General features: G+C 39.8%; 1 non-coding gene across 1 annotated transcript; it reads left to right on the plus strand.

Moving 5' to 3' along the window:
* The first annotated feature begins 5,926 nt into the window (after positions 1-5,926).
* trnar-ccu lies at positions 5,927-5,999 on the plus strand. Its single transcript has one exon. It is a non-coding gene; the product is annotated as a tRNA-Arg (tRNA).
* The last annotated feature ends 8,499 nt before the right edge of the window (positions 6,000-14,498 follow it).

Consider the following 14,498-nt stretch of genomic DNA (forward strand, 5'->3'; position numbering starts at 1 on the left):
AGAATTTGAAGTAAGTGTTATATATTTCTTCTATCCCACTTGTTTATGCATTTGAAAGAAATATAAAGAAACTGCCTTAGACGGAACAGCACAGGACCTTCTGCAGTTTGCCTATTAAGACCACATAGGGGTGAGCAATGAGACCATCTGTCTGATGAGCAGAACCAACTCCCATCTGGAGAAACGGGGAAGCAGGGTGACAATCTTCTTTTTGACTTCTCTAGTGCATGTGACAATGTGGATCCTACTCCATGCTCCCATTTCCATTTTGGGAGCCTCTTGAACCCGACACCGTTGGTAATGTAACCAGATGAGCTGGACAAAGAGAACACCAAATGAAGAAAGGTGCAAAGTGCAGAGGTGCTTTAATTAAAACCAACAAAACAAATCCAAAGTGTTCAAATACTACAGTGCAATCAAAAGTCAATAAATGCATAAATAATCCATTAAAAACAAGTTTTCCAAAGTGGAGGTTAAAATAATTCCAGTAAATAATTCCATTAAAAACTAGGGCAGGGCAGGAAGCAGTCCTTTAAAAACAAAATCCAGTGCCTTCTTTAGCTGGCTGCTCCCCTGTTTATCCCATCCGGGCCCTGTACCGGAGAAGTCACCCTACCTACCTCTGACCTTCTCCTGCTGCTGGTCTGGTAGCTTCCCAATCCCTGGGTCCATTCAGCTCCTCCAGACCTAGACTTGGGTTCCCCAGTGACCAGGGTACTCATGCTGGGGCATCAACCTCCCAAGCCTCCGACTCTGCCTTATGCAGCGAGCCAAACTACCTTCCGGTCACTCCTGCTCCTCTTAAGTGCTCAGCAGGAGCGACCACTTCTTACTGCCCCCGCGTGTTGGCCAAACACTCTCCCAAGGGGCTCTCCTCCCAGCTGCCAGTTGTTAATACAGCGAGCCTGCTCTCTCTCACTCACTCACTCACTCACTCACTCACTCACTCACTCACTCACGTACTCACGCATGTACCGGCTCCTTCACCACCTGCCTTCTTCCCCCTTAACCTCCATTCTGTTTTCTTTCTCTCCCCTCCGCACTCGCCCTTCTCCTCTTTATAATGGGGAGGTGACTCAGGTGCGGCGATTAGCAGGTCCGGGCATCAATCACGGATACGGACGATTCCTTTCCTGTGTACTTAAGCGAGGAAATGCCCACATGACATCGCGCCCGAGCACTGCCTCCAGCCACACTACCACTGTGAGTACAGCGATTATTTATTTTAAAACTGGCTTGTTAGTCTTATCTACGGACCCGCTATATCACAGTGCATTTAACACCAAAGAGCCCAAACTGCTGGGACAGAACCTCCGGTCCATGCAGGCTCATGCTACCACAGTGTCCTGGATAATGGACTACCTAACTGGTAGACCACCATTTGTGCTGCTTAAGAACTGTGCATCGGACATGGCCATGAGTAGCATAGCGGTTCCACAGGGAGCTTGCTGTCTTTGCTTGTCTACACTATAGAAACCTCCACAGACTTTACATAAAATACTGAATCATGTCATCTGTAGGAAGTGTCCAATGACAGCCATAACTGGATGTATTTCATAAGGGTAGTTCCAAACTTTTGAACACTAGTGAACATTCCAAAGGCCAGTCAAGAGTTACATATGCTCTTCACTTCCAAAAGAACTGGACCCATTACCACTTGCATATCGCTCCAATATCCCATCACTGTGATCCTTCATACGGTTCTGACCCACCTGGACAGCAAGAGAAGGATTTACAGTATGTGTGAATGCTGCTTATAGGCTATAGATTTTTCATTTTACACAGTGATCCCCTCTAAACTCATCTCCAAGCGTAGGGCCCTGCATTTGAACACTTCACTGTGCCCCTGGGTTTCAACTTCTTAAGGTGGTTCAAGTGGGTGGCCACACTCCATCGCACCTCACCTTGAGCACAGGGGCTCCACAGGGCTGTGATCTGAGTCCTCTGCTGTACTCCCCCTACACATATGACTACACGGCTGCACACGACTCCAACATCTTTGTCATGTTTGCTGATTACACAGCGGTGGTAGCCCTGATCTCGAACAACATTGAGCAGACTTACCTGAATGAAGTGCAAAGTCTGTCACACCGATGTCACGCCATGACAGAACAGTCTTCTACAGAATGTCAGCAAGGCAAAGGAGCTGTTTGTGGACTTTGGGAGAAAACAGCAGTGGCCCCAGCAACACTCTGAGTATTAATAGCACTCAGGCAGAGAGGGTGGGCAGTTTCAGATACCTCAGTGTCACCATCACAGAGGACCTTACCTGGTCTATACACACAGACACCTTGGTAAAGAAGGCACAGCAACATCTTTAACACCTCAGATACTGCAGGGATTTCAGGCTGCCCTCCCAGTTACTTAAGAATTATAATTCCACCATCGAAAGTGTCCTGACAGGAAGTATCACTGCCTGGTGTGAGTGCAACATGCAGCAGGAACGCAAAGCTCTGCAGAAAGTGAAGTGGCCAGCTGAGCGCTTTAGTGGGTGTGACTTCGAGGACACCAAGCAATGACAGACCAGGTCAAAGAAACTCATCAATGATGCCAGTCATCCCAACAATGGCCTCTCTTCAGTACTGCAGTCAGGCTAACGATCTGACTGCCCAGAGTCTATAGTTACAGACGTAAGCATTTGTTGTTTTCACAAAACCTTTCCCTTCAAGTGGGAAACATGGCGAACAAGGTAGCGTCGTTCTGACAACCTACCTTGTTGGTTTGCTTTAAAAAGCAAGCACATTTCTCGAATAGTTACGTATGTTCATATATACATTTTTTTATCGTTTAAAACTTTTATTTTACACAGAAAAAGAAAATGACACTTTGAGGTAAGTTTGAGAACGCTATGGCGTTTGTCCTAAACTACAACCTGTAAACAACATAAAAAGACGTTTGCCTAACCGTCACGGTATTACTTGACCTCTTATTTAATTAGTGTTTCGCATAGGTAATGTACTTTCTGGTTAATTTTTAACACTGTGGTTTATTTAGAGATGTTTGACTTCCTACGTCCTATTTTATTTCAGGATTTTCACTATCGCACACTGAAAAGTATAGGAAAAGGCGGCCATTCATTTAAGCGGATATGTTGGCGTAAATGCAGGAAGTGTTTGAAGAGCGCCATCTGCCTCAGGATTTCACTTTTCACTCTCTACGTTTATTTCCCATTTACCACTCATTCCTGGGACATTATTTGATTGAGATATACGTTTTGAAGAAAGTTTAAAAAAAAGAAAAGAACATTTTCATTGACATTTGAAGGTCAGTAATTCAGTAAAAATTATCCTCAGACGTTTGATTTAATTTTCCTTTGAAAATATAACTCCGTTGTTGTGACTATGTTCAAATAAATAAAGATATATGCATTTTTAGCATGTATTTGTTATACAGTCATTACTGTCCAGTGTTGCATTTTTACTCTTTTTTTGAGTACTGTAAATCAAATGAAAATCAGAGTAAAATAAAACCATTTTTGCCACTACTTATATTTAATCAAACTCTTTTATTTTAGGTAAATTTGAGTAAATTCATAAATTAAGTTTACTCAATAGTGCATTATATTAAATCTACTCAAAAATATTGCTTGTAATTTGTTGCCTTATTTTTTTTAAGTACTTTTAAAGCATTATTTTTTACAGTGCAGTTCAGAGAGACTGAGCAGGAGCGTCTGTCCACAGTCCATCTGCATCTTGAATAAGAAGTGTCTAGAAATATGTGATGCTCTATTGTTAGCTCTCTTACATTAAGTTATTTATGTAGTTATTATTTTTCATCCTATTATTGATTTTTGATATTTATTGAGTCTTGTATTATTGCTATTGACCTTTTATATTCTTCTTAAAGGAATTGTCACTAAACAACTGAGCATTTCACTACATATTGAACTGTTATGTTTAATTAGTATGTGACAAATACAATTTGATTTTATTTAGTGTACATGGTAGTGATAAATACAAAATAGTATCATGACACCCACCCATGCATCCTTTAATATACTGTACAATTATAGTGTTGATAGTCTATAGTGAATAGATTCACAATATAAACAGCAACAGATGAGGTGATATTTTAATAATTCATAACCCACTAAATAGATTATTAGACTTTATCGTTTGTAACAGCTGTAACTACTTACTTGCACTTATTTAGCAGACACTTTTTACAATGTCACAGTGGTGTAGCTGGAGTTCGTGCCGCTCGGAGCGGGCCGGTGCTTCAATTTGCCGCCCTTCAACATATCTGAATATGTTAACCTATTTAGAGAGAAAATTAAAATAACTTATAGAGAAAAATTAAAATAGTTTTTGAACAGATTTATTCCTATGTAGAGAAACAGCAATATTTTTCACGTATAAATTATTTATAAGCATCAAATAGACAGGAATATAGTATAGACGCACTGATAAGCTGTGTTCTGATTATTAGTTTAATATAATTACGCTGCGAAAACCAGAACCAGTGTAGTGTACAAGTGATAGGTGGGGATGTTTTCTGCGCAGAACAAGAAAGTATTCGGATTGATAAGGAAACGAAATTATAAATTGTGAATCAGTTGTTTATCTTGCTAGAAATTATTATTGGCGTAATGTTTATATTTATTTTTGTTATTGCCTCATACATTTCAACAGCTGTGTCTGATGCCGCAACAGAAGGACAGTCTGAAAATTAGTTTTGAAGCATTTGTGGATACAAATCAGAGAATTTTACTTTTTTTTCATTCAGGACTGATATTTTTCCGAACCCTGCCACTTACATACTAATTGTAATGAGCCTTTTGGACAATAATGTCGCCCCCAAAAAGGACCGCCCCCTTCTAGCTACGCCACTGCAATGACACATTCCGTTAGTTGATGAAGCGACTTGCTCACGATCGCACAACGGCAGTAGCTGGATTTCAATTCACATCCTTAAAGTTTAAGGTCCAAGGTCTTAACCCCTACGCCACACCGCCTGAATTTATAATGGGCAGATAAAAGCCGTCTGTGAAACAAGCGGTGCGGAAAGTGATGTGCAAAAACACATTATTACAAAACTATAAACGAGGGCAATAATACGTCCATCACTTTATATAAATGTATATAAATACTGTATATTTATATCACGGCTTATATAACATCACCGGAAATAATATCGACATTTTTTTTTTTGTCTACCAATATGGAAAAAGTGTACTTATTCATGATCGAATTCCAATTTCAAGGCTTCTCCTGTGGACATATCGCCGACTGCTACCAATCTTTCACATGAGCATTTGAATGGCTACTTGGCTGCATTTACAACGCCTGTTTCAGACTTTTAAAAGCCGTTTCTGCTGTTGTTTTGTCTTGCGCTCTCTCGCCCTGTATGAGACGTTTATTCCTTGGAGAGATAAAGTGTTGCTATAGTGACGTGGTCTGGTGCCAAACACACTAACGGCTAGTGTTGATAGTCTTCTCTTAATAGATTCACTTATTCTTACTGTATAAGTCAGCCAGAGGAGGACTCTAAATCCAATTGTGGTTTACTGCAGCAGCTGGACGTGTGTCACTATAAGTGACATTCGAGGGGGCCTCGCAGCTAAAGTGTCTGGCGCATTGCATGCTGGGCGCAAACTGTTGCCCTGAGGGTTCACTAAAATGAGGATCTGAAGATAGGACGCCAGGGATGAAAGCTCCAACACATATACTGCATTATCAAGTTTTCACCCAAACCTCACTTAAGATTGTTAAAGTATCGCCTTCTCACCCGAGGACAATTTTCGTCTTTTACACATCCTGATAAAACTTTGTGTCCTCGTTTATCTTTAATGACGAAACTGAAAATAAAGAGGTATTAAAAAAAACTCATATACTAGTCGCTGGCACAATAAAAAATATACAGTATTGAGTAACTCTTTGTTTCTTTAGTTTTATTAGAAACAAACACGAAATAGTTTACATGTGCAGCCCCAGTGGCCTAATGGATAAGGCACTGGCCTCCTAAGCCAGGGATTGTGGGTTCGAGTCCCATCTGGGGTGAATGAAGTTTTACAGCACTACTTCTTAAAAGGCGATCCCGTTGCGCACTGCCTGATAAGCTTCGGCCCAGTAATTTCGCGATCCTTACCCAATCGCACCAGATGCTCCTTGTGACTTCACTTTGCTCTGAGCACAGGTAAAGACGCGTACATCACACGCTAGAGGCAGAGCTGTTTCTTCCCTATCAACCAGCCACTCCATACGACCAATCGGGTCGCCGGGAAAGCTTCTCAAACAGTAAATATCACCTGGGCAGCGGCTCACCTTCGCTTGTTCACCAGACGAGGATGATTATTGTCATTACTAGTAGTAATAGTAGTTATATCAGTATAGTAGTTATATCAGTAATTACAACCTCAGAAAGAGACGCTACATGAAGTCAGTGCGATTTCGTGTAGATAACCAGATTTAGGTGTATCTCCCGTTTAAGGCAGAAACCTAATTGTTTTCCTAAAAATCCGCATTGGCAAGTAATCTTCTGGGGCCTCATGCATAACGCCGTGCGTAGAATTCACACTATAACATGGCATAAGCACAAAAGTGGAACTGTGCTTACGCACAAAAAATCCATTAAAGTAGAACATCATAAATATGAGTGGCCAAACAGGCCATAAATCATATATTTCTGTGTGTAATCTATTGGTTTATGTGTGAACACTATTGGTTTATGAATATTTACTATCGGTTTGCGTGCATACATAATTGGTTTGCCTGCATACAATACTAGTTTCATTCATATGAACTATATTGGTTCGTGTCCGTATATTATCCGTTTGCAGGTGCATATCACTGGTTTGCATATGAACTACATTGATTTGCGTGTGTATATCACAGGTTCCAGTACGTTTGTTATTGGTTTGTGAGTGAACTGCATTGGTTTTCGCTTGCATGTTATCGGTTTGCGTATGAATTATATTGGCTTGCGTCCTGTGACGGTCTAACAATGGATTTGCGTATGCACTATATTGGTTTCATGTGGGTAACCTGTCGATTTTGCGCTTGAACTCTATTGGTTGTATGCGTGCACTATGTCGGTTTCGCGTATGAAACATATTGGTTATGCGTGCGCACCCTATCGCAACTCTGTGTATGAACTATATCGGTTCTGCGTGTGAACTATATTGGTTGTTCACGTGATCTTCAGAGGAAATGGGCGGGGCAAGAGTCATGGAGTGTAGAGAGAAGTGTCTAGGAGACGCATCTGCGTTTAAACGGCACTATATATTTTTTCCGCACCATACGTTTGCGAAAGGACTTGGTGGTAATTATTACTATTTAACAGAATCTACCCTTGAGTCTGTAATGAACATAAGCCTGAAGTTAGGTACGTATTGGGCCATCTTCTAATTCGGTCCCATCTACATGCTTGCTTGCAACCCGCAGCTGTACTTGTCCACGCAGTACTATATTTGCAAAACAGTTACATATTCTAAAGGCAAAATATTCAACATTTACGATTGACGTCTTTATGCAACATAACATTTAGTTACTACTAGTTAGATTTATTATGCCCGGCGACCCCGCACCGCACAGACAGGTGAAGTGACTTGCTCAGGGTCACACAGTGTCAGTCTCAGGACTTGAACCCACGAACAAAGGGTTGAAAGTGCAAAGCCCTAACCGCAATGCTTGCACATCTATAACGTGTATATTAATTGACTAAACGTGTCCATTCTTTGAAAAGCTAAACATTTAACATTTAGGACCTGCATGGGTCAGTTACATCATATTGGGCCACCTTACCTTTCACAGTTTTGTGAAAGGACATATGTGTTTTTTTAAGATGTAGCGGAGTTTTGCTCTGCCCAGTGCGAGTATCAGGGTGAAACTGACAATGTATTCCCACTTCAATATCAGATAAATGGGATTTACTGTGATATTTAATGGGCACTGTAAAGTGTTAAATGATGTTGGGCCACCTTAATTTTCATAGTTTTGTGACATTGACGTATATATAAACTTGTCCAGGACAGATTCATTTGTTAAATTAGAGTTTAACAATTTTGACCCGTGCAGGACCAAAATGTGGAATATTTATTTTTTAAATAATGGATCAGTCTGTAATGATGCTGATTAATGTACACACTGTAGAATATTTTGCCTTGCTGTTATAATAGAATAAGAAGCTGCTTTGCAAAAGCTGTGTGAATAAGTAGCTGACTGCAAGCTTATACTGGGAGTAGCTGGGAGTGAATAAAATGCCAGCCGAATGCGTACCTAACTTCAGCCCTGTGATCATTTCAGAATTAAGGGAAAATACTGGTAAAAGAATTACCACCAAGCCCTTTACAAACATACAGTGACGTGCAAAAGTCAAGTTTAAAAGTCATCCTAATTTTCTGCATGACAAAAGATTTGTCCACATATTTATCCATTTGGTATTTTTAATGTGAACTCTTGTGCTGTAACAAAACGTTATCAAACTCCAAATAACTAAAGAAAAACTCCAAAGTGATTGTTTGCCTAAGTATTCAAGCCCAACATATTCATACTTTGTCAAGAACCTTTTTGCTGCAGTAGCAGCCTTCATTCTTTTGGGGTATGTACTGTAAATATGTCCCAGTTCTGCACATTGCTCAGGTGTGATTCTTCCCTATTCTTCTTGGCATGATTTCTAGGTACCCTCTATGTTGGTGGGATGGTATCTCTGAACAGCAGTTTTCAAACAATGCCCCAGATTCTCAACAGGGTTAAGATCAGGGCTTTGACTTGGCCATTCCGAAACATTCACCTGTCTGTTTTGAGCCATCCCAGTGTCACTTTGGTCTAATGCTTAGGGTCATTGTCATCTTGAAAGATGAATCTTCTCCCGAGCTTTAAATTCATAGCAGACTGGAACGAGTTCTCCTGCAATATTGTGTGGTATTTGGGCCCATCTATTGTCCCTTCAACTCTGACAAGATTCTCAGTCCCAGCACATGAAAACATCCCCACAGCAAGATGCTGCCACCACCATATTCCACTGTAGGTCTGGTGTTTCTTGTGGCATGGGCAGTGTTTGTTTTACACCACACATTCTGTACCTCTTTGAAGTCTGAGAAAAAAGTTCTATTTTGGTTTCATTTGACCATAAACCCTTCTCCCCACATTTAACTGGAAAAACGCCATATGTGCTTTTATGTGGACCATCTTAAGGAATGGCTTCTTTCTTGCCACCCTCCTGTAGAGGCCTGTTTAATGGAGAGCTCTTGAAATTGTGGACCCCTGCACCTTCACTCCAGTTTCAGCCACAAAGCATTGCAAACATCTAAGAGTGACGGCTGGATTTCTAGTCTCCTCTCTCTCCAGTTGATGTCTAACTCTGATGTTCAGTCTTGAGGGACGGCCTGCTCTAGTAAGAGTCTGGGTGCTGTGATGAACCTTCCACTTTCTGATGATGGATCCAGCAGTGCGCAATGGGACATTCAAACTCTTGATATTTTTATAATTGTTTCCTGCTACCTTGTGCATTTCAATAACTTTGTTTCTCACATCAGCAGAATTTTCATTTTTTCAGTGACTGTCCACCAAAGACTACGGCCCCTATGAAGGGGGCTTTTAATATCCAGAGAGAAAGTAGCACCTCATTATGTTTAATATGACTGTCAAATGTCTGCCACCTTTGTAATTAATTTGTCATTGGTGTAAACCTGGAGCTTCCAAACTACAGAGGTTTAAACACTTATGTAAACACTAACTTTTGAGATTTTCTTCTTCAATTAAATGTCTACATAAAATAGTTTATTTTGACTTTGGAAATGTTTTGTTACAGCATAAGAAAAAATATGTAATGAATAAATATGTACAAATATTTTGTCTTGCATAAAATTATGACAACTTTCAAGGGGATTGAATACTTTTGCACCACAGTATGTTTGTGAAAGGGTTTGGTGGTAATTATTTTTAAGTTAGGTGCACATTCAGCTGCCTTTTTATTCACTTCTAGCTAAATTAAGTATAAGCTTGCAGTCAGCTACTTATTCACAAACCAGCTTCTTCTTCTATTTTAACAGCAAGGCAAAATATTCTACAGTGTACATTAATCCGCAAACTGATCCATTATTTGAAAAAATAAATATTCCAGATTTTCAACCAAAACTTGAACTGGCTGAAAATGTTAAACTCAACTTTAACAATGGAATCTGTCCTGGACAAGTTTATATTATGCCATTTAATATACACGTTGTAGAAGTGCAAGCATTGTGGCGTAGTGTTTAAGACTGCACTTTTAAACTGAGTTCGTGGGTTCAAGTCCTGATAATGACACTATGTGACCAGAAACAAGTCACTTCACCTGTCTGTGCAGCGTCGGGGGCACTGGGCGAATGTAACCAGTAGTATCTAAATGTTGTATGTTGCATAAAGGCGTTTGTAAATGTAGAATATTTTGCCTTCAGAATGAATAACTGGTTTCAAAAGTTGTGTGAAAAGTACTGTGGCCGGGTGCGAGCAAACATGATCCTGGAATCAAATAAGAAGACGGCCCAATACGTACCTAACTTCAGCTTTATGTTCATTACAGACTCAAGGGTAGATTCTGTTAAATAGTAATAATTACCACAAAGTCCTTTCGCAAACGAATTAAACGGAAAAAATATATAGTGCCGTTTAAACGCAGATGCGTCTTCTAGCCACTGGTCTTTACACTCCATGACTCTACCGGCCCTTGAGTTCCTGTTTCTTGCCCCGCCCATTTCCTCTGAAGATCACGTGAACAACCAATATAGTTCACACGCAGAACCGATATAGTTCATACACAGAGTTGCGATAGGGTGCGCACGTATAACCAATATGTTTCATACGCGAAACCGACATAGTGCACGCATACAACCAATAGAGTTCAAGGGCAAAATCGACAGGTTACCCACATGAAACCAATATGGTGCATACGCAAATCCATTGTTAGACCGTCACAGGACGCAAGCCAATATAATTCATACGCAAACCGATAACATGCAAGCGTAAACCAATGCAGTTCACTCACAAACCAATAACAAACGTACTGGAAGCCAGTGGCGGTTTTAGGCATGGGCGAACGGGGCAGCCGCCCGGGGCGGCATTTTTTCATGACACGTGGGGGGCGGCACACGAACTTGGAGGGAAAAAAAAAATCATCTGTGCCGCTAAGCGGTTTCTATTATCTATGATACCTGCGCCGCCCCTGCTGCTGAAGGAGCCGCACAGAAGCTGAGCGAGCGGACAGGAGAGGGGATGAGGGGCGGTGGGGGGTTGGGAGGGAGGAGGCGCAGAGTACAGTTCACCTGTGACCTCTTCCAAATGAAGCGGACAAGGAGGGGGGCTAAACTATGTCAGTGACACCTGACTTTCTTACAAATAACGCACATTTCATTCAAAATATTTTAAACACAGACCAATAATTGGCACATTTTTATTTATTTATTTAATTGTGTGAAATGGCTAATAAAAATAGGTACAACAACAACAACAACAACATTTATTTATATAGCACATTTTCATACAAACAGTAGCTCAAAGTGCTTTACATATTAAAGAATAGAAAAATGAAAGACATAATTATAAAAAATAAATCAACATTAACATCGAATAAGAGTAAGGTTCAATGGCCAGGGGACAGAAAAACAAAAACTCCAGACGGCTGGAGAAAAATAAAATCTGTAGGGATTCCAGACCATGAGACCGCCCAGTCCCTCTGGGCATTCTACCTAACATAAATGAAACAGTCCTCTTTGGATTTAGGATTCTCACGGAAGGGCTTGATGATGATGATGGTCACGTAGACTTCTTCCTTTTAATCCGTCCATCATTGCTAGAGCATCATGAAGCTTTGAGTAGGTGGAGGTGGCGCAGGCCACCACCACAAAGAAACCGGAAAAGAAACAGAAAGAGAGTAGGGGTCAGTACCGATTTTAGAGCCACCATGAATAGTTGTTATGATGAATTGAACATACAGAGTATCAGGATTAAGTTAAATTACGATTAAAATGAAGTTATAAAAAGGCCATGTTAAAGTAATAAAAAACGATTATGATGTGGAGGTGAATTGGTTTAGTCTTGACTTCTTGTCGTGAGTGACAGCGTTGGGGGATGATGGGAAATCTGTTGATTGCCGATTACTTAGTAAACACAGCGATGGAGAGAAAAAGGCCAAAGCTGTCAGGTGCCCAATTTAGGAAAAAAAGAAAAGATGATGAGGAGAAACGGGCAAAAGATAAAGGTATGCAACAATATTCTCTCTGTATGATTAAGGTATTCATGTCATTGTGTTAATTAGTGGTATAACGTTAACTCTTACTTTGTTAGCCTCCTTGCTTATGATGCATGCTATGCTTACCTTGCTAAAAAAAAAAAAAAACAGTAAAAGCCTAATATACAAACCATCACAGAAATTCTAATGGTTTCTATTAAATACCATTGTGAACCATTAACTTTTTTCCAGTGAGACTATTACAAAATTCCTTATTGTAGTGTGTTTTGGGCACTTTTCCAATAGGATTTACCATCCCACCCATAGAATCCATCATATACCAGCAGACACTGTTATACTTACCATTAAAACCAATACAATTCCCATTATAACCATTAAATCCATTACATTTTCTGTTATTTTTGGGCAGGGTTCTATTGTTTCTTCAGCAGTGTACACAACACGAGATCTAATTAAATTTAACCACAAAATTATGCTTTGCAACAAAACTGTTGCAAGTACAGTTATTATTTATTTCCATTGTTTGTGTTGGCTACTGTAAATAGCCATTGTAATTTACATATGTGTAGATAGTGTAAAAGACAAACATTTTCCATTTGCTATAACTCTGTTATGTGACAAAGCATATAATTTGAGGCAGTAAATTAACCAAGGAGCTAATTGTTCCTCCCTTAGATTAGATTATATTGTATACATGTTAGGGCATGTTTATTTAAATTTGCAATTTTAAGAGTAATATTGTAGCCAACAGTCTTTTGATGTCAATTTCAACTGTGTCCTGTTTTAGGGGCACTTCTAAAATATTTTGGAGCATCCTCTGCCACTTGTCAGGATGAGCCACCTACTAATGAATGTGGAAGCTGTTTTGAAACAAAAAAGGCTTGAGGTCCACAAAGCGCCACTTCTCATATGAATCACATGATGAGCCTTTCAGTGATGCCCTTAGGAAGTTGGAGATTGGATTCTTCAATGTTGTTCTTGATGCAGCCCTGTCAGCCATCGGAGAGATTGACCACATTGGAAAATGTGGAAAACAAATTTGGGGTTTTGACAAATTTCCCTAGTCTTGCAGATGAGGAGCTGGCAGAGCAGTGCAATGCACTAGGTACCACACTGCACTTCGAAGGGCATTCTGATTTGGACAGTAGAGAGCTTTTGCAGGAAATCAAGAACTTCCCTCACCTGCCATCAAAAACCATGAGCCTCCTTGAGCTTATCACTTTCATGCACGATAAGGATCTATCTGAGATCTACCCCAACTTTTGGACTGCTCTCAGGATTTCACTTACCCTGCCAGTGACTGTGGCTCAAGCAGAGAGGAGCTTTTCCAAACTGAAGTTAATCAAGACATACCTGAGGTCAACCATGTCTCAGGAACGGCTCACTGGCCTTGCTGTCATAAGCATTAATCATTCAGTAGGGGAGCATAGCTCATATGATGCCATTATTGACTTTGCATCTAGAAAGGCCAGAAATGTCAGATTTTAGTTTCAGTTTGTGTTTTCTCTTCTGCAGTGAAATAATTTAATTTTCTTTAGTGTGATTTATTCTATATTTATTTGTATATTATTCTTAATAATTAAAAATATTTTTTCTTAAATAATATTGGTTTGTACAGAGTATAATTAAGTTATGAGCAGTTTATTTATTTATTTATTTTTTGCAAAAATTGGTCTGTTACGGAATGACGGAATTACTACAATAAAACGTGTGGTGTGTACAAAATGTGTAGTTTTGTCATGTTATTTTTTTGGGGTGGGCCGGAGGAGTCTCGCCGGGAGCAATTTAATGTAGAACCGCCACTGCTGGAAGCAGTGATATATACACGCAAATCAATATTGTTCATATGCAAACCAGTGATATGCACGTACAAACGGATAATATACGGACACGAACCAATATAGTTCATATGAATGAAACCAGTATTGTATGCAGGCAAATCAATTATGTATGCACGCAAACCGATAGTAAATATTCATAAACCAATAGTGTTCACACATAAACCAATAGATTGCACACATAAATATATGATTTATGGCCTGTTTGGCCCCTCATACTATACTTAATCTTAAAATTGTTTCATTTACTAGTTTCTCAGATCCCATCGTAACTAAAGCAGCACGTTAAATGCTTTGTTTTGTATTTGATCTTCTGTGTGCTCCATGGGTTTGAATCATTAGGTGCTTCTGGGCTTTCTCTTCCTCCAACAGGACACAGAATCCATTACATTCGTGATATTACATCTCTCTGAATAATTAAAATATTGAGATGTATATCATTTTCATGATGATAGGAGTTAAAGCATGTTATTAAACATGGGAACACGGTGGCGC

The sequence above is a fragment of the Polypterus senegalus genome, chromosome 13 (genome assembly GCF_016835505.1).
Source record: "Polypterus senegalus isolate Bchr_013 chromosome 13, ASM1683550v1, whole genome shotgun sequence".
NCBI lineage: Eukaryota > Metazoa > Chordata > Cladistia > Polypteriformes > Polypteridae > Polypterus > Polypterus senegalus.